The 20,947-nt window shown below is 43.3% G+C and overlaps 1 protein-coding gene across 1 annotated transcript in view; it reads left to right on the top strand.

The window, feature by feature from the left end:
* The window catches only part of LOC122540528 (CMP-N-acetylneuraminate-beta-galactosamide-alpha-2,3-sialyltransferase 4-like), a 116,274-nt gene that overhangs the window by 69,994 nt on the left and 25,333 nt on the right, over positions 1-20,947 (top strand). The gene's annotated exons all lie outside the window — the stretch shown is intronic.

The following is a 20,947-nucleotide window of genomic DNA, read 5'->3' as shown; positions in this document are numbered from 1 at the left end:
TATGTAGAAATGAGTTTAGATAAGGGGGCTAAATATAATATATCCAAATTTTCAGATGATCCAAACTGTGAGGAGGATGCAGAGATGCTACAGTATGATTTTGGGCAATTAAGTAAATGGGCAAGTGCATGCCAGATGAAGTATATTGTCAATAAATGAAACATTATTCACTTTGGTGGCAAAAAGAGGAAGGCAGATTACTATCAGTATAAAGATAGATTGGGAGAAAGGGAGGTGCAATAAGACTTGACTGTCCTGTATACCAATCACTGGTAGTAAGCATGCAGGTGCAGCATAGCGACAAGATGGCAAATTGCCTTCATAACATGAGGATTCAAATACAGAAGCCGCGATGTTTTGCTGCAATTCTACAGGACCTTGGTGAGACCGCACCTGGAGTATAATGTGCAGTTTTCATCTCACTACTTAAGGAAGTATGTTCTGATTATGGAGGAATTTCAATAAAGGATTACCAGATTGATTCCAGGGAAGGCAGGGCTGGTGTATAACGAGAGACTAGATTGGTATAGGCCTTTATTCACTGGGGTTTAGAAGAATGAAGGATGATCTCATACTAACCTATTAAATTCTAACAGGACTAGACAGGGAAATGCAGGAAGATTGTTCTCAATGATAGATGAGTCCGAAATCAGGGTTTCACATTTCAAGGATACGGAGTATGTCATGTTGGACTGAGATGAGGAGAAATTTCATCACCCAAAGACGGGGATGCCTGTGGAATTCTCTGACACAGAAAGTGGTTAAGGTCAAAATATTGAATGCTTCCACAAAGGAGTTATATGTAGTTCTTATGGCTAAAGGGATCAAAAGACATAGGGAGAAAGCAGGAATAGGGAACTGAGTTGAATGATCAGCCATGATCACATTGAATGGCCTCTTTCTGCTGCTATTTTTGATGTTTCTATGTGAAGACATAGGGAGGACAAATCAAGAGGCTGATGATTGGATGTATCAATGTCTTTCACACCACATGAGCCAATGTCATGTGAATGAAAGCATAAGCCAGGTTCCGTAGTTAGAAAAACTCAGTTTTTGGAGAGATGGAGACTTGAGAAACAAGAGATTTGCCTCATTATTCCTGGATTAGAGAAGGGAAGGTCTACCTTCTCATTCTCCCTTAGCAAAACCTTTTTCATTGTTCTACCTCTGTATTAGAATCGATGTGGATCAAATCACTGGATTCTCCCTTCCCATTGCAAGTTCTTCTCCTGCCCACAGCAGATGTCCTAAACCCTGCCACCACGCAGACAACACAACTACCTAGAGTCTTTCTTTTCTTCCAAGAACAGAGCCAACCTCCTTCACTATGATTTCCCTTAGTGCCACTGCATTGCTATTTCCCACCCTGCCCGCAACCCCCCCCACCCCAGCTCATTTATCTTCCTGCATTATGATGCCAACGTCAGTTAGCTGATCTGTCCTGCATCCAAACAGTTTGAAAATATCTTAAAGCTATTGAAACAATTATAAAGGCTGAGGCTTCTGTTTGCCACCTTCTGGGTTTTCTTAATTACCTCACTTGTAGTCACACCTTCTGAAGCCCTGACCATTCATCAATTGAGATGACCGAGGATGCTGTCTTAACAAGAGTGACCACTCCCCTGAAATAAAGTTCCCAAGTAACTGTCCCTTCTCCCTGATGTGTCACAGCATCTGTAGTTTGGTGTCCAGCCCAATTATTTCGTGCTGACGTTCCTGCAGCTACAGACACTTAGCAAGACACATTTAATCTGGATGAAAGTGGCCTTCAGAAGCGCATCATCTTTGCTATTTCTCTATGGTGCAATTCATAATGATTTTCATTGATTATAATAATTAAATGTCAATATAGTACTGCCAATAAACTTTACCAATGCTATTAAAGAACTAGCAATCACCAATAAATTGTAGATAGCTGAGGACTTAAAACCTGCACCTTTTCAATGTCATAAATTACCTCTCATGGCAAAGCCTCTCAGCCTGGTCCTCAAGTTATTCTCTGCCTCTTCTCCTGCTGCTGTCTTGAAGCTAACCTGCTCACTCATATTGACAATTCCGTTGTACACTCACACAGGTGGCTTCATTGTAGATCCACACCAACATTTCTGTTATTGCTCGCCATAGACATTTGCATTATATACCCACACAGATATCATCAGTAAATACTGACACAGACATTACTATTGCATATCTTCCCATATATTTTGATTTTACAAGCAAATTAACCACTAATTATCCACAGTACCCATACTGACAGTTCATTTAGACATGCACTTACACATATCAGTTATATACTGTGTAGAAACCTAGGAATAGGAGTAGGCCATTCTGCATCCTCAGACCTGTTCTGCCATTCAATCAGATCATAGCTGATTTGTGGCCTCCTCCATGTACCTGCCTTTGGCCCATATCTCTCAATGCCTTTACTTAACAAAAAATAATTTATCTTGGATTTCAAATTAACAACTGATCTAGCTTCACCTGCCATTCATGGAAGAGAGTTCTAATCCTCTGCCACCCTTTGTGCTTGGAAGTGCTTTCCAACATCTCTCCCGTAAAGCCTGGCCCTAATTTTTAGACTATACACCCTAGTTCTAGAATCTCTAACCAGTGGAAATACTTTGAGTCCATCTACCTGGCTTGTTATACCCACAAAGTAATTTCCGTATACACCCAAATAGACAATCTCATTATCCCCTCACAAGACACTTCCCTCTAACAGCCACATGGACAGTTCTATAATGCACCAACATGATATGACTCTCAAACACTCACTCAGACAGGCACCCACATATTATAGACTCACATGATTATTCCCATCAACCAATTCCACATTGACACCTACATATGCACTCGCCAAAACATTCCATTAAACACCCAGCCAGAATTTTCCTTTCTACAAGCACGCAGGCAGTTCTCTTATACACCATAACTGACATACATTTTCACATTTTATACCGACGCAGAAAGTTGTACTATACACTATACAGAGTCTCCAATATACGTTCATATAGACATTTCCACAATATGCCAATACAGCTAATTCTATTGTACTCCTACACTGTTATCTCAACTATGCACCCACAAAGTAATTTCCAACATACTCTCACACAGACAATTGCAATATAGACGCATGAAAACATTAACATTTTCCACTCACATGAGCGGTTCCATTATACAAAAGCATTGATAGTTCCATTATACATTCTCATTTAATTATGGGTAAAGATGGTCATTTCCACTTTACAGTGACATTGACCATAATATTGCACATTCACATGTCTATCTCCATAATACACCCACACAGCTGAAATATATACCCAGGCACTCATTTCTATGGTACACTCAATGCACTCAATTGTTTCACATTGACTGTTCTATGCTACACCTATTCCGACATGAATATCACAACCCACAGAGTATTGTTATTATGCACCAGCGTTGTCATTTTTACTGGAGACCCACACACATACGGGCTCAGTTGACAATTACACAGACATTTCCATTTCACTCCTACACATGGAAGCTCAGAATTGTTATAGTGTAGAAAGAGACCATTCAGCCCTCATATCTACACCAGCTCTCTGAGCATTTTGAATTACTGCCAAACCTCTGTCTTTTCACATAACTCTGCACCTTACTCCTATGCAAACAATCAGCCTTTAGAAGTGACCCAGAAGTAGGGAAGGAATGATGATATATTTTCAAGTCAGGATGGTGAGAGGCATCTTTCAGAAGAGAGTAGAATATCCTTTATTGTGTACTCCAGTACAGAAGTACAGGAGTATAGTGAAACGTTTTTACAATGGCTGTCTCTGCTGGTGCCATCTTATCTACCTATTTGTACCTAAGTTCAAATCTTGGATACAAAAAAAAATGTTAGAAATAAGATAGTTATAACATTGTTGAAGGATTGACATTACAGTCCAATAAAGAATTTCAAACAGACATTACATTGCAGAAGCTTAGCGAGCATATGGTCTGACTGCCTGTGCCAGGCCCCAGTCCAACATTTGTTCTGCTCCACTCCAAGCTTCCAGTACACTCTCCATTGGCACTCAGCTGCACCAAGGTAAGTTGTGCTGCTCTGGGACTAGCTTCCCCTCACGCTGCTCTGGGACTCGCTTCCCCTCACGCTGCTCTGGGACTCGCTTCCCCTCACGCTGCTCTGGGACTCGCTTCCCCTCACGCTGCTCTGGGACTCGCTTCCCCTCACGCTGCTCTGGGACTCGCTTCCCCTCACGCTGCTCTGGGACTTGCTTCCCCACATGCTGCTGCAGGACTGCTAAAAAGAGAGAAGAGAAAGAGAACAAGTGGAGCATCCTCCTTTGACGCCAACTTGCCCTTACCCTTCTCAGTGGAGATGCACATGTGGTTGTGGATTTTGGAATGTGCCATTTAATTAGTCTTAGTGAATTTCTGCAGTGCTTCTTGTAGATTATAAATACTGCTAATGAACAGCAGAAGTGGAGGGAGTGGATGCTTGTGGACATGGTGTCAATCAAGCAGGTTATTTTGTCTTGGATGATGTCGAACTTCTTGAGTGTTGTTGAACTTGCATTCATCCAAATGAACATACAAACATCTGAGCAAGGAAGAGTCGGCCCTTCAAGCCTATTCCACCACTCAATAAGATCATGGTTGATCACAGCTAATACACTCAAATCTACAACCCCGATAATTTTTCATCCCTTTAGTAATCAATCGACCTCTGTCTTAAACATATTTAAAGATTCTGCATCCACAATCTTTTCCACATTGCGTAAATTCCCACAAGAAGGGAATTCAATGATTCACAACATGTTGAGAGAAAAAATGTTTCCTTGTCTATGTTTTTAATAGGCAACACCTTATTTTCAAATGATAACCCCCAGTTCTAGACTCTCCCAGAAGAGGAAACATCTTTTTGATGTCCACCTGCTCAAGGCCCTTCAGAATCTTATGTTTCAAGTCAGTCACCTCTGATTCTTCTAAACTTCAGACAATACAATCTAACCCTGCTTTGCCTTTCTTCATAAGGCAATCCACTCATTCCAGTTATTAGTCTAGTAAACCTTCTCTGGCCTGGTTCCCACACATTAACATCCTTCGTACGGTGTCCCAGGTATAGTGACCAGTACTGCATACTGCACCTCACATGTAGCCTAGACAAGTGGGAGTATTCCATCACACTCCTGACCTGCACTTCGTAGATGGTGGATAAGCTTTGGGGAATCAGGTGAACTCTTGCCACAGCATTGCTCGTCTTTGACATGCTCTTCTAGCCATAGTATTTATATGGTTGGTCTGGTTCAGTTTTTGGCCAGTGGTAACCTCAGGATGTTGGTATCGGGAATTCAGATATGGTAATGCTGCTGAAAGTCAAAGTGATGGTCGGATTGTCACTCATTGGAGAAAGACATTGCCTGGTATTTGTACGATGCGAATTTTACTTGCTATTTATCTGTCTAAGCATGATATTGACAAGGTCTTGCAGCATTTGAAAAAGGCCTATTTCAATGTCTGAAAAGTAATAAATGGCCTGAACATTGTGCAATCATCAACCAAAATCCCCACTTTTGACCTCTTATGGAGGTCATTGATGCTATAACTCAAGATGGTTGGGACAAGGATACTACCCTCAGGAACTCCTGGAGCTGTGATGACTGACCTCTAACAGCCACAACCGCCTTCCTTTATGTTAAATATGACTCCAAATAGCAGAGAGCTTTCTCCTGATTCCTGTTTTCTAAGGTTGCCACATTTGGTTATATGCCCTCAGTGTCACTCTCCCCTCCCCTCCCCTCCCCTCTGGAATCCAGCTCTTTTGGCCATATTTAAACCAAGACTGGAATGAGGTCAGAGCTGGGTGGCCCCAGTGGAACCCAAACTGGGTGTCACCGAACATATTATTGCTGAGCAGGTGCCGTTTGATACCCCTGTGGAAGACACCTTTTGTCATTTTACTGAAGATTGAGAGTAGACTGATTGGATGGTAACTGGCCAGGCTGGATTTGTCCTTTTTTTTGTGTATAAGACATAATTTTCCAATTGTTGGGTAGATGCAGTTTTGCTAGGACTGTGGCAATTTCTGGAACATAAGTCTTCGGTACATTGTTATCAGGACCTGTAGCTTTCACAGAATTCAGTGCTTCCAGCCATTTCATGATTTCACACAATGTTGAACTGACTGAGGACTTGCATCTCTGCGACCACAGGAGGAGGCCAAGGTGGATCATGCATTTCTAACTGAACGTTGCTGAAAATGTTTTTCATTTGCACTGATATGATTGGCTCCCCCATCCTTGAGGATGGAGATATTTGCAGAGCCTCCTGCTCCTCCAGTGAGTTGTTCAACTGCCCACCATTCTTCATGACTAGATGTGACAGGACTGAAGATCTTAGACCTGATCCATTGATTGTAGAATCAAATAGCTCTATGTCATTGCTTGCTGCTTGTGTTGTTCGGTCTGCAGGTACTCCTGTTTAGTAGCTTCACCAGGCTGACACCTCATTGTTACATATGCCTGGTACTGTTTCTGACATGCCCTCCTGAACTCTACATTGAACCAGGGTTGATCCCCTGGCTTGATGATAATGGTAGAATTGGAGGATATGCTAGGCCATGAGGCTGCAGATTGTGTTGGAATATTTCTGCTACTGTTGATGGCCCACAGCCCCCCATGGTTCCCCAGTCATGAGTTGCTAGATCTGTTCACAATCTGTCCCATGTAACTCAGTGAAAGCGCCACACAACACAAGAAGGGTGTTCTCAATGAGAAGGTAGGACTTTTTCTTCACAAGGACTGTGCATTGGTCACTCTTACTGATACTGTCATGCACAGATGCATCTGCATCCGACAGACTGATGAGTTGAGGTCAAGTATGTTTTATCATTCTCTCACCACCTGCTGCAAGCCTAATCTAGTACTAATGCCCTCTAGTACTCAGCCAACTCAATCAGTAGTGGTGTTACTGACCCATTCTTATTGGTGGAAATTACATTTCCCCAACCAGAGTGCATTCTGGCCCATTGCCATCCTCAATACATCCTCCAAGTGGTTGACAGCACGATGGAGCATTGATTCATCAACTGGGCGGGGAATGTTATAAGCATCATGAGGTTTCCTTGTCCAGGTTTGACCTTGTAACATGAGACATCATGGGGTGCCAAGTTAATGTTGAGAACTCCCAGAACAACTCCCGCCTGACTGTATCAAACTATGTTGCCACCTCCACTGGCTTTGTCCTGCCTCTCTGTCAGGTAAGATTCTTTGAACATGGCATCAGGCTGATGCTTGATTGTCTGTGATACAATTCTCCCCATTTCTGCATTCACCCCTAGTGCGGAAGGATGCTGTTGCAGGGTTGTATTTGCTCTTTCGTTTTTAGTGCCTGATGTCAGGTGGCCTGACCAGCTTCATTTTTTTTTGAGACTTTCACACAGTTTATACAACTGAATGGCTTCTAGGCCATTTTAGTTCAGAAACACATGTAGGCCAGACAGGTAAGAATATAGTTTTCTTTCCCCAAAGGGCATAGTTGAACAGATGTGTTTTAAAATACTTTCATGATTATTATTGGATTTTTAATTTCAGATTTAACGGAATTCAAATTCAGCCACCTGTGGTGGTGAGATTTGAAGTGTGTCTTTGGATTACTAATCCAGTGACAACATCACTCGGCCATCTCCTGCCCCAATTGCTTGTAATTGCTGGCCCTATCTATTAAAACTGAAAATGTGTTGCTGGAAAAGCGCAGCAGGTCAGGCAGCATCCAAGGAACAGGAGAATCGATGTTTCAGGCATAAACCCTTCTTAAAAACCTCATTAAACAAGGATGCAATGCTTGCACATCTTCAGCCCTCTGGTACCAACCCAAATCCAAGGAAGATTGCAAGATAAATGTCAGAGCCTCTCCAAATACCATTATTGTTTCTTTCAATATCTCGGATGCATCTGATCTGACCCTGGAACTCTATCAACTTTAAGCGCCAACAGTCTATTCAGTGCTCTACCTATTCGATGTCAAACCTTCCCAGTGACTAAATTTCCTTCTCTATCACTAAGGCCTGGGAAGTATCTGCCTTGTAGGTAAAAACAGATGGAATATATTTGTTTGATACTGTAGCCATTGCTCTCACCTCAATGCCTCTTTTTGGCCCTAATCAACACCGCTCCTCTTTTTAATATTCTTTTATTATTGATACATTAACAGAAGATTTTGGGATTTCTCTGGATCGAGTGATGTCATCTTCCACCATCATCCTAAACATTATAATCACTGTCCCCAACAGCCTCCTACAGTCACTGCATCCACTTGGTCTACCTGATTCCCAAGACCCAGGCCAAACAGAACACTATTTCTTGTTGGACAGGGCACATACGGCTGTAGGAAATACTTCAGAAACTAATTTAGGAGTGCCTGCCTCTTTCTGCCTCTGTTGCTACCACTATCCCATCTATACATGTGTAGTTAAGATAGTCCATTATAACAACTCTATCCACCCATGTGCACACATTACAATTATACATCCACAGAGATAGTTTCAATGTCACTACACACGTGCACTCTGCACTACTTCAAAAATTCACACGTGTGCTTACAGGAACAAGCATATACATATTTAGACTGGTTTGGCTTTAAATTTAGTGTGGCTAAGAAGGAGGGAGACAGACTGTGATGGCAGGAGGAAGACTGAGGAGGGGCTGCTGGCTATAGAAGGGGTACTTCAACAAGACTGCAGTGGGGATAGTAGTCCCTCTCCTCCCATCACCATTTCAATAGTCTGCTTCTTTTTGACAAATGCACAATTCCTTTTTGCTTGACGTCATTGGAATGAATGTTAAAAATCACACAACACCAGGTTTTCATCCAACAGGTTTATTTGGAAATACAAGCTTTCAGAGCAGTCCTCCTTCATCAAGTAGCTAGTCACAAGCTTCCTGACGAAGGTACAGCACCCAGAAGCTTGCTCTTCCAACAAGCAACCTCTGTGTGATTTTTAACTTTTGTCCACCCCAGTCCAATACTCCACACATCCTTGAAAAGCTACATGATGACGCTGTGTTTTTGGAATTATGCACATTAGATTACTTACGGTGTAGAAACAGGCCCTTCGGCCCGACAAGTCCACACCAACCTTCCGAAGCACAACCCACGTAGACCTATTCCCCTACATTCACCCCTTCACCTAACACTACGGGCAATTTAGCATGGCCAATTCACCTAACCTGCACATTTTTGGATTGTGGAAGGAAACCGGAGCACCCGGTGCAAATCCATGCAGACACGGGGAGACTGTGCAAACTCCACACAGAGTTGCCTGAGGCAGGAATTGAACCCGGGTCTCTGGCGCTGTGAGGCAGCAGTACTAATCACTGTGCCAGCATGCCGCCCACTTTTTTAGCCTACTGCACCTGGAATTCCCAGGCAGTCTCCCATCCAAGTACTAACCAGGCCTGAGTCTGTTTAGCTTTCGAGATTAGACATTTTCAGACTAATATGGCCGTAGGCATGAGCAGTTGCAAGTGATATTTATGTCATACCTCTAGCAACTGAATTTTCTTCAGTGATAATAGGAGTGGAAAACATTTCTGACAACATATAATCACAGATTTCCATCTTGTTGCTGATATGAAATTAGATTACTTACAGTGTGGAAACAGGCCTTCGGCCCAACAAGTCCACACCAACCCTCCGAAGAGGACCCACCCATACCCGTTCCCCTACATTTACCCCTTCACCTAACTCTACGGACAATTTAGCATGGTCAATTCACCTAACCTGCACATTTTTGGACTGTGGGAGAAAACCGGAGCACCCAGAGGAAACCCACGCAGACACGGGGAGAATGTGCAAACTCCATACAGCAGTTTCCTGAAGCGGGAATTGAACCTGGGTCTCTGGCGCTGTGAGGCAGCAGTGCTAACCACAGTGCCACCATACCACCCCCGTAATAGTTCTTTTATGCCAACATATGACATCTCAATTGATGCCTTTCTTTTAGATTTTGTGGTCCAAAAAGTGAGGCCAGAAAGCCCAATTAAATCTTTTCTGGATTGTCACTTAGCCAATTGTTCAACAGATTTTGTTCAATACCTGATTTCTCCTTGACCTGAAGTTCCATAACTAATTGTTCCTTGACCAGTTGACCTGAATGGTGAGGATTGACAAAATTGGTTTTGGTGAGGATTGACAAAATTGGCTGCCTTTTGTTCAGTTGCTGTTGATTTTAATTAACTATAACAAATTTAATGAGGTTAAGGTCAAGACATGCATTCATCCTCAAGAATGAGACATCGTGACTGTGCAGTGCATATACATTTTCTAGTCTATTATACTCTTTTTGCTTTGTAGTGTTTCAAGTAGCTACACTTAAACATGAGAACTATACTTCCTAAACCATGCTGTTTCACCATGCTTGGCTGCAACTTTTATTTATTCATCCATGTTACATGATCTGATAATTCAGTCATTTTTCAAATTATAGCGATCCACTTTGACATAAATTGTTTCTTGCCAAAACAATTGATTGGATCACCAGGTTACCCTAAGAATAAATTGGCTATGTCTCCTATTTCCAGTTGTTTTACCGCATTACCATATTTGTGTGAGCATTTATTTACCATCTATTACTCTGTAACTGCATCCAACTCTGTATATCTCTGGAAGTGATCTGCTACTTTACAGATGTGGCATTCTCTCCTAATAGCTGGGCACAGCTTGTGCCTATAAGGTTTCCATGTCCCACAGCGCTGACACTGGCTGTTAGTATCCGCTGTCTGGTCTATTCTTTGTGTTGATTGGTTACGAGTGTCTTTAAACATTTTAAACCGTTGTAAACAGAATTAATTTTGTTGCGGTCTGTAATACGCTTGATCTTTACTTTTTCAATTTTCTTTGTGGATCTCTGTGATTGCAGCTTCCAATTCCATTTGAATTGCTTCCTCTAAAATCAAAGCCTCTTTGGATGATAATAACTCTGACAAATATTCATAATCAATTTCAGCAACAAATCTACCTTTTATGAATTTTCATTTCAAAGCTTTTCTGTGACATTTTTCACTGATCTAGAGCAATTTCCTCAGATGGTGATGGCTAGCACAAGGAGACATAGCATTAAATTGAGGGTGATAGATATAGAACAGATGCCAGTGGTAATTTCTTTGCGCAGAGAATGGTAGGGGCATGGAACTTCCTGTCTGCAACAGCAATAGACTTGCCAACTTTAAGGGCATTTAAATGGTCATTGGATAACCATATGGATGATAATGGACTAGTGTAGGTGAGAGAGGCTTCAGATTGGTTCCACAGGTTAATGCAACATCAAAGGCCTGTACAGCACTGTAATGTTATTTGTTCTATTAATTTGTTTATCTATGGATCCCCTGTATCCCCTTATGCTGAATACTTTTATTCAACCTTCCACTTTCGAGAATGACATTTATCTCATCTTAAAGTAAATATGTAAAGCTTATAGAACTTAACAAAATGATCTATGCCATTTACACCTTGATGAACTATGAAGCCCTAGTCCAAATTAAATGTAAAAATATGTTTACTTGTTCAGCTTCTGATTTTAAATCCAGGTTGGAAGCAATTCTGCATAGATAGAGTCATAGAATCATAGAGATGTACAGCATGGAAACAGATCCTTCGGTCCAACCCGTCCATGCCGACCAGATATCCCAACCCAATCTAGACCCACCTGCCAGCACCCGGCCCATATCCCTCCAAACCCTTCCTATTCATATACCCATCCAAATGCCTCTTAAATGTTGCAATTGTACCAGCCTCCACCACATCCTCTGGCAGCTCATTCCATACACGTACCACTCTCTGCGTGAAAAAGTTGCCCCTTAGGTCTCTTTTAAATCTTTCCCCTCTCACCCTAAACCTATGCCCTCTAGTTCTGGATTTCCTGACCCCAGGAAAAATACTTTGTCTATTTATCCTATCTATGCCCCTCATAATTTTGTAAACCTCTATAAGGTCACCCCTCAGCCTCCGATGCTCCAGGGAAAACAGCCTCTCCCTGTAGCTCAGATCCTCCATCTTGAGAACTGTTTTCACCAAGCTGTGAAAACCAATGTTTTATTTGGTTCAGTTCTGAACCTGAATCAGCCTGCCAATATTATTTTTACTGCCATTTCTACTTAATGTTGTTATTTATTCATCCTATTTTAAAGTTAGAACAGAGCAATAAGAATAATACAGCACAGGAACAGGTCGTTCAGCCAAGCAAGACTGTGCCACCATATGATGTCTTTCTAAACTAAAACCTTTTACTTTTATGCTGTCCGTATCCCTTTGTTCCCTACCTACTCATATATCTGTTAAGATGCCTTTTAAACATTACTATTGTCTCCACCTCCATCACCTGCTCTGATAGCACATTTCAGACACTTACCAGCATCTCTGTAAAAAACCTGCCACTCACATCTCCTTTAAAATTTCCCTCTTTTACATTAAACCTATGACTGCAGTGATTGGCATTTCTACCCTGGGAAAAAGAGTCTCATTATCTATTCTATGATTTGGAGGAGCCGGTGTAAGTTAAAAATCACACAATACGAGGTTATAGTCCAGCAGGTTTATTTGGAAGCACCAGCTTTCGGGAGTGCTGCTCCTTCATCAGGTGGTTGTGGAGTATAAGATTGTAAGACACAGAATTGATAGCAAAAGTTTATAGTGTGATGTCACTGAAATTATCTATTGAAAAAGACCTGGATTGTTTGTTGAGCCTCTCAGCTTTTGGAATGAAAATGTTGGTTTCAGTTCTTCCATATGAAAATGACAGACCTGTTTTAAAGTTACCTTCTCAAGTGAATTTTAACAATTGGTGTCATGTCGGCCCAGATAATGCATTGAAGGTGTGAGGTGCCCTGTGAGAGACTGTGTGCCACAATGTTCAAACTGATTCGAATCGAAGAAACGGATTTACAGAATCTTACATAGATTCAAGCAGTTTTTAAAACAAAATGAAATTCTGCAAGTACAAATTCACCCACAAACTTTGTGTGTGTGTGTGTGTGTAGGGGTATAAGTCTGTGAGAGAGTATGTATGTGTGTAAGTGTGAGTGTAAAGGGGTTAAGTCTGTGACAGAGTGTGTGAGTGTGAATGCAAAGGGGTATAAGTCTGTGAAGGGGTGTGTCTATGTGTGTGTGAGTGTAAAGGGGTATAAGTCTGTGAGAGTGTGTGTGTGAGTGTAAAGGGGTATAAGTCTGTGAAAGGGTGTGAGTGTAAAGGGATAGAAGTCTGTGAGAGGGTGTGTGTGAGTGTAAAGGGGTATAAGTCTGTGGAGGGGTGTGTCTATGTGTGTGTGAGTGTAAAAGGATAGAAGTCTGTGAGAGGGTGCCACAGCGAGAATGATCTCAGGAGATAGACGCGTGCTGCAACCGACAGGGTACCCTTCCTTGACCAGTACTTCCCAGGAGCCAAAAAAACTAGACCATGTTCTTTGCAGCCTGCAACACATTATCAATGAGGATGAGCACCTCGCCAAGACCTTCCCCACACCTCCACTTCTCACCTCTAAACAACCACCAAACCTCAAACAGATCATTGTTTGCAGAAAACTGCCGGGCTTTCAGAACAACCCCATTAAACCCTGTCATGGTAGACGCTGCAAAACGTGTCAGAGTGTCGACACGGGTACCACTATTACACGTGAGGCAGGCAGGTACTCATGCTCCTCAGCTAATGTAGTCTATCTCATATGCTGCAGGCAAGGTTGCCTTGAGGCATGGAACATTGACGAGACCAAGCGGATGCTACGGTAACGGATGAATGGACGCCACACACCAATCAACAGACAGGAGTGTTCCCTCCCAGTCGGAGAACACAAAGCCACCACATCCTTCTTGTAATGTGGCTATCAGAACTCTACACAATATTCCAAATGTGGCCTAACTAAAGTTCTGTACAGCTGCAACATGACTTGTCATTTTTTTTGTGCTGTATGCCCTAAACAATGAAGGCAAATACCATTTGCCTTCTTGACCACCTAATGTGCCTGTGTTGCCACTTTCAGTGAGCAGTGGACCGGAATGCTTAAATCCCTTGTATGTTGATCCTACTAAGGACTCTGCCGTTTATTAGAAACCTCCTCCCTGCATTAGATCTTCCAAAATGTATCAACTCGCAATTGTCTGATTAAACTCTCTCTGCCATTCCCCTGCCCAAGTCTGCAGCCTTTCTATGTCCTGCTGTATTCTCTGGCAAAATGATGCAAAGTATTTGGTAAGGACCTCAACCACTTCCTCCAGCTCCAAGCGTAAAAGTTCCTTCCTTCGTCCTTGAGTGGCCCTATCCTTTCTCTAGCTACCCTCTTGTTCCTTATATAGCACGGTGCCTCAGTGGTTAGCACTGCTGCCTCACAGCTCCAGAAACCGAGGTTTGATTCCAGCCTCGAGCGACTGTCTGTGTGGAGTTTGCACATTCTCCTCGTGTCTGCGTGGGTTTCCTCCGAGTGCTCTGGTTTCCTCCCACAATCCAAAGATGTGCAGGTTAGGTGAATTGGCCATGCTAAATTATCCATAGTGTTCAGTGTGTTAGGTGCATTAGTTAGGGGAATCGATCTGGGTGGGTTACTCTTCAGAGGGTCAGTGTGGACTTGTTGAGTCGAAGGGCCTGTTTCCACACTGTCGGGATTTTCTGTATGTATTAAATGCTTTGGGATTTTCCTTAATTCTGTTTACCAAAATCCAAAGATGTGCAGGTTAAGTGGATTTTTAATATTAAATTGCCCTGTAGTACCCAGGGATTATAATTCTGTTGAGTTTGCATAAGCCACTTGTCAAATCTCAATTGTGGTATAACTCTGTCTGCAACACTACGGAAAGGATGTGAATCCATTGAAGAGAGTGCAAAAGTGATTTACAAGAATGATTTCAGGAATATGCTAATTCAATTATGAGGATAAACAAAGAAGTTGGTACTGATCTCTCTTAAAAAGTTTGAGAGGAGAGGTGATACATGACCAGCCATATGGAATGGATAGGGAGAAACTGCTGCTGCTTGTAAAAGCAGTTAGAATGACACAGCAAATATCTGAAATGACTTGCAAAAGGAGCAAGTGTGAGAAAAGACATTTCCCACTCAGTGAATGATTAGGTTATGGGTGTAGGTTTGCTCGCTAACCCTCAACCTGAGCTACAAATCTTCACAAACCTTGCATGTTTAGGTTATGGAATGCACTGCCTGGAAGTGTGGTGGAAGCAGGTTTTATTGAGGTATTGAAGGGGGCAATGTCTAAATAGAAGTAATTTGAAGGGCATGGATAAAAGCAGGAGATTCACCATTTGTTAATGAAGCCCATTTGTAGATTCAGTGGGCTGAATGGCCTCTTTCTGCACTGTAACAACTCTGTGATCCATAAACCACAAATAAAAATTTCAACCAACTAAGTGAATCAATAGCTGCTTAATAGCTGCACTATAATCAGGACACCAACTCTGAGATTTTAAAGTGGGTAATGAAGTGTTAGTTCATGGACTTTGGGCAGGAAGCTAAGTTTTACTTATTCAGAACACTAGTGTCAACTTTGCTGGAGACACGATACTATTAACCATGCACTCGCCATGGTCTCCATGCACACCATATCACGGTTTTTTTTTAAGATTACCTACAGTGTGGAAACAAGCCCTGCGGCCCAACAAGTCCACACCGACCCACCGAAGCACAACCCACCCAGACCCCTATATTTACCTCTTCACCTAACATACGGGCAATTTAGCATGGCCAATTCACCTGACCTGCACATCTTTGGATTGTGGGAGGAAACCGGAGCACCCGGAGGAAACCCACGCAGACACGGGGAGAATGTGCAAACTCCACACAGTCGTCTGAGGCAGGAATTGAACCCGGGTCCCTGGCGCTGTGAGGCAGCAGTGCTAACCACTGTGCCACTGACACCACATTCTATCATGGTATATCACAGTATATCACATTCTATCATAGTATATCATGGTATATCACAGTATATCATAGTATATCACAGTATGTCATGGTATATCACAGTATATCACTGTTGATAAACAGACTGACACCTCTCTCCACATGTTGTAGAAAAGAATGAGGGCATTGGAGAAATGGATCATGAAAAGTTACAGTAAACTATTGGCATCAAATATTAAGGATGTAGTAGCAGCACATTTAGAAAATCATAATCTAATAAAGCAGACTCAGCATTGCTTCATAAAAGGGAAATCATGTCTGAATAATTTATTGGCATTTTTGAGGAAGTCACAACCAGAGTGGATAGAGGGGAACCAGTAGATGTTATGTATTTGGACTTCCAGAAGGTATTCAGCAAGGTACCTCACAAAAGGTCATAAGATAAGGACCCATGGTGTCAAGGTGGCATATAGGCACATGTACAAAATTGGCACATGGACTGGAAACAGCGATTGGGGATATGGGGCTCTTTCTCAGGTTGGCGATCCATGACCAGTAGGATTCCACAGGGATCAGCGCTAGGACCGCAACTGTTTACAATCTGCATGAATGATTTGGAGGAAGGAAGCAAATGTACTGGAGTCAAATTTGCAGATGGTTCAAAAATAGGTGAAAAGGCAAGTTACAAGAAAGATGCAAACAGATTAAAGAGAGACATTGCTAGGTTAAATAAGTGAATGATAAGTAGGAACACAGAGTATAAAGTGGGAAAATTAGGAGTTGTTATTTTTGGAAGGTAGAATAAAAGAAGGGAATATAATTTAAATTGGGAATAGCTGCAGAAAAGTGCAACACAAGAGACTTGGGGTAGAGCTGCTGAGCATTTCCAGCTGTTTCTGTTTTTGTTTCTGATTTACCGCAGTTCTTTTGGTTTCTATCGTAGCAAAATGTGTTTCCTCTGGTGGGTGAATTGTGTACAAGGGACTGTAACCTTTTAACAGGTGATGACCAGGGATTGGCTCATTCTGATGATGTTCTCGATGCAGCTGCACATGCCCGCTGACGATATTAGGAAGCAGAGTTGCCTCAAACAGGCCTGTGAGCATGAGGAACTTACCGCAAAGACTGCAGTGACATTGGGAATCTGTCGTGCTGAGATTGACTGACTGATTTCTGTCAGGTGATGCTAACAGACTCAGTGTAAAACTGGCTAATGGCTGTTGGATCAAATTCAGCAGATAATGGATTGAGCTCTGGACCCATGAATCATTGAATGATAGACTCAGAGTCGAGAGGATGGAAACAGACCCTTTGGTCCAACCACTCCATGCTGAACATAATCCCAAACTAAACCAATCCCACTTGCCTGTACCTGGCCTACATCCTTCCAAATTTTTTCTACCCATGTACTCATCCAAGAGTGTCTCTTAAACATTGTAATGGTATCTACATCCACCACTTCTTCAGGAAGTTCATTCCACACGCGAACCACCCTCTGTACAAAAATAAAATTGCCCCTCATGTCTTAATCATGTACTTTCTGAAGACGTCTCTGCAGAGCTGGATGATCCAACCAGCAGTGTTATTTATGTTTGTGTCCAGAAGTGCTCTTACACATGACTGACCTTTCTCTACTCCCCCATCAGCAAATCAAGTGTGTTTTTAAAAATCTATTAGCCACCATTTTCCAGTTGACTCATTTATGTGTAAAGTCGATAACTGCAATGCAGACGATCGAAAGTGAGGAGGAGGTAATGAGAGGGGGAGAGAGGGAAAGTTGAAGGGGGAAATCAAGCACTTTTACTCTCAGCGGTACCCACCTATCTTGAAAGGCATCGAGAGATGAGCCCCGGTAGAGGGCCGGTCAGTTGGCAACTGTGACTACTGTTCACAGGCCACTGCCTGGACACATTAATGATCAACTTTGCCAAACCCAGAAACAGATGCACGAGGAGGACCTCTAACGTGCCCACACTCCATGCCCAATTATCAGAAACGTGACGCAAAAATGCAAGCCAAAGAGAATATTTGAACTTAGCAACGTCCACATTGTTCAGTCCCACGCTGTTCCCGTTTGGGTGATGTTTTGATGTCATGTTTCCATTCAAAGAGCTAAACATATTCAACAATTTCAGGGCAAGGAGCTGACCTGACCTAGAACACCCCTGCAAAGAGGTAGCCTGGTCACCCTCAAGGTGTTAATCACTCTTGCAAAAGGTTCAGAGTTGTATCTGAATGATTTCCATGTTTATTGTCTATCCTTCACATTTAGATTATGTATTTTTGTGGAGGTGCCTCCAAGACTTTTCTAACCTGACCTAAATGTTCTTAGAGGAGAAATTACAGGGGGCAGGATGGGAGGAGGTGTAGTCCAGGTAGCTGTGGGAGTCGGTTGGTTTGTAGTAGATGTCCGTGTTGATTCGGTCGCCTGAGATAGAAACAGAAAGGTCTAGGAAGGGGAGGGAGGAGTCCGAGACTGTCCAGGTGAATTTGAGGTTGGGGTGGAAGGTGTTAGTGTAGTGGATGAACTGTTCAACCTCCTCGTGGGAGCACGAGGTAGCGCCGATACAGTCATCAATGTAGCGAAGGAAAAGATGGGGGGTGGGGCCAGTGTAGTTGCGGAAGATGGATTGTTCCACATACCCTACGAAGAGGCTTTACAGGGGGCAGGATGGGAGGAGGTGTAGTCCAGGTAGCTGTGGGAGTCGGTTGGTTTGTAGTAGATGTCCGTGTTGATTCGGTCGCCTGAGATAGATTTACAGGGGGCAGGATGGGAGGAGGTGTAGTCCAGGTAGTTTTCTCCCATTCTCCCAATTCCTTCGTCTCCGCCGCATCTGCTCCCAGGAGGACCAGTTCAAAATACGTACAACACAGATGGCCTCCTTCTTCAAGGACCGCAATTTCCCCCCCGACGTGGTCGACGGTGCCCTCCACCGCATCTCCTCCACTTCCCGCTCCTCTGCCCTTGAGCCCCGCCCCTCCAACCGCCACCAGGACAGAACCCCACTGGTCCTCACCTACCACCCCACCAATCTCCATGTACAGCGCATCATCCGCCGTCACTTCCGCCACCTCCAAACAGACCCCAGCACCAAGGATATATTTCCCTCCCCTCCCCTATCAGCTTTCCGTAGAGACCACTCCCTCCGCGACTCCCTTGTCAGATCCACACCCCCCACCGACCCAACCTCCACTCCCGGCACCTTCCCTTGCAACCGCAGGAGGTGCAACACTTGCGCCCACACCTCCCCCCTCACTTCTCTCCAAGGCCCCAAAGGAAACTTCCATATCTGCCACAGATTCACCTGCACCTCCACCCACATCATCTACTGCATCCGCTGCAGCCGGTGTGGCCTCCTCTATATTGGGGAGACAGGCCACCTACTTGCGGAGCGATTCAGAGAGCACCTCTGGGCCACCCGGACGAACCAACCCAACCAACCTGTAGCACAGCATTTCAACTCCCCCTCCCACTCCACCGAGGATATGCAGGTCATTGGACTCATCCACCGCCAAACCACAACAACCCGACGGTCGGAGGAGGAGCGTCTTATCTTCCGACTGGGAACCCTCCAACCGCAGGGGATGAACTTGGACTTCACCAGTTTCTTCATCCCCCCTCCCCCCACCTTGTCTCAGCCGGATCCCTCCAGCCCGGCACCGCCTTCCTGACCTGCAGTCTTCTTCTTGACCTCTCCGCCTCCATCCTACTCCGACCTATCACCCTCACCTTGACCTCTTTCCACCTATCACATTTCCAACGCCCCTCCTCCAAGTCCCTCCTCCCTACCTTTTATCTTCTCCTGCTGAACACTCTCTGCTCATTCCTGAAGAAGGGCCTGTGCCCGAAACGTCGAATCTCCTGTTCCCTGGATGCTGCCTGACCTGCTGTGCTGTTCCAGCAATAAAGTTTCAACTAAATGTTCTTAGTCATGGCGTGAGTGCTGTTTGTCCATGGAGGGGAATAGAAAGACCATAATGTGTTTGCATTTCTCTGTTGTCATTGGAATTCTATTTACATTATTGATCTCTATAGTTAAAAAGAGTTGTTAATGATTTAGAAAGAGTTGAGAGAAAGTTCAGATGGCTGATAACTAACTAGGATTTGGGGTGGGAGCCTATCTTAAACGGCATGGTTGAATGTATTAGGCCTAATTCCTTTCACCCATTGACAGTTAATGGCTTTACGATCAGTGCACTCCACCCCCTCTCCTTGCTGATTATAACAGCCCGGAGATTAACGTTGACCGGAAACTAAATTGAACTCGCCATGTAAATACTGTGGTTATAAGAGCGGGTCAGATACTGCAGCAATTAACTCACTTCCTTACTCCCCAAAGCCTGCCCACCATCTACAAAGCACAAGTCAGCAGTTTGATGGAATACTCCCCACTTGCCTGGATGGTTCGAGCTCCAACAACACTCAAGAAGCTTGACACTATCCAGGACAAAGAAGCCCACCTGATTGGCACCCATCTACTCCCTCCACCAGCCCAGTATGTACCCGCTACAAGATAACAGCATAAATTCACCAGGGATCCAAAGACAGCACCTTTCAAACCTGTGACCACTGCCATTTTGGGTTTGAATCTCACCATGACGGATGGTGAAATTTAAACTCAATAAAATCTCAAATTGGCTGTTATTAAAAAAACACCTCTGATTCACTAACGGTCATTTCAGGAAGGAAATTTGCCATCTTTCGCCTTGATGGCCTACATGTGACTCACAGCAATGAAATGCAAACACTCTGAAATCATCTAATGCCACAATCCAGTTGGGCAAATGACCTAATTCTCAGTTCTCCTGGGGTCACTACAGAAATGAAAATGTAAACAAGTGCATCAAGTCCTTGATTGACCTCTGAAAGAATCAGGCTCATGGAAAACATTTGACCAAGTTTCTAGACTTAATGAAAACTACTACTTGTTGTAAATGAGGAAATTCTAAATGCAGCTAAACTATCAATGTATATCGAGATAAACTAGTTAAAGCTAACTACCTTTTTTAAAAATGCTGACACAGACAAGGAAGCAAAGTTTGAGTTGTGGAGAAACATTTCAATCA

This window comes from Chiloscyllium plagiosum, unplaced genomic scaffold, assembly GCF_037043375.1.
Source record: "Chiloscyllium plagiosum isolate Xiang-an unplaced genomic scaffold, Cpla_swu_hap1 HiC_scaffold_29, whole genome shotgun sequence".
NCBI classification, from domain to species: Eukaryota; Metazoa; Chordata; class Chondrichthyes; order Orectolobiformes; family Hemiscylliidae; genus Chiloscyllium; species Chiloscyllium plagiosum.
Note: the sequence above shows the minus strand (reverse complement) of the source record. Positions and strands in the feature narration are given on the sequence as shown.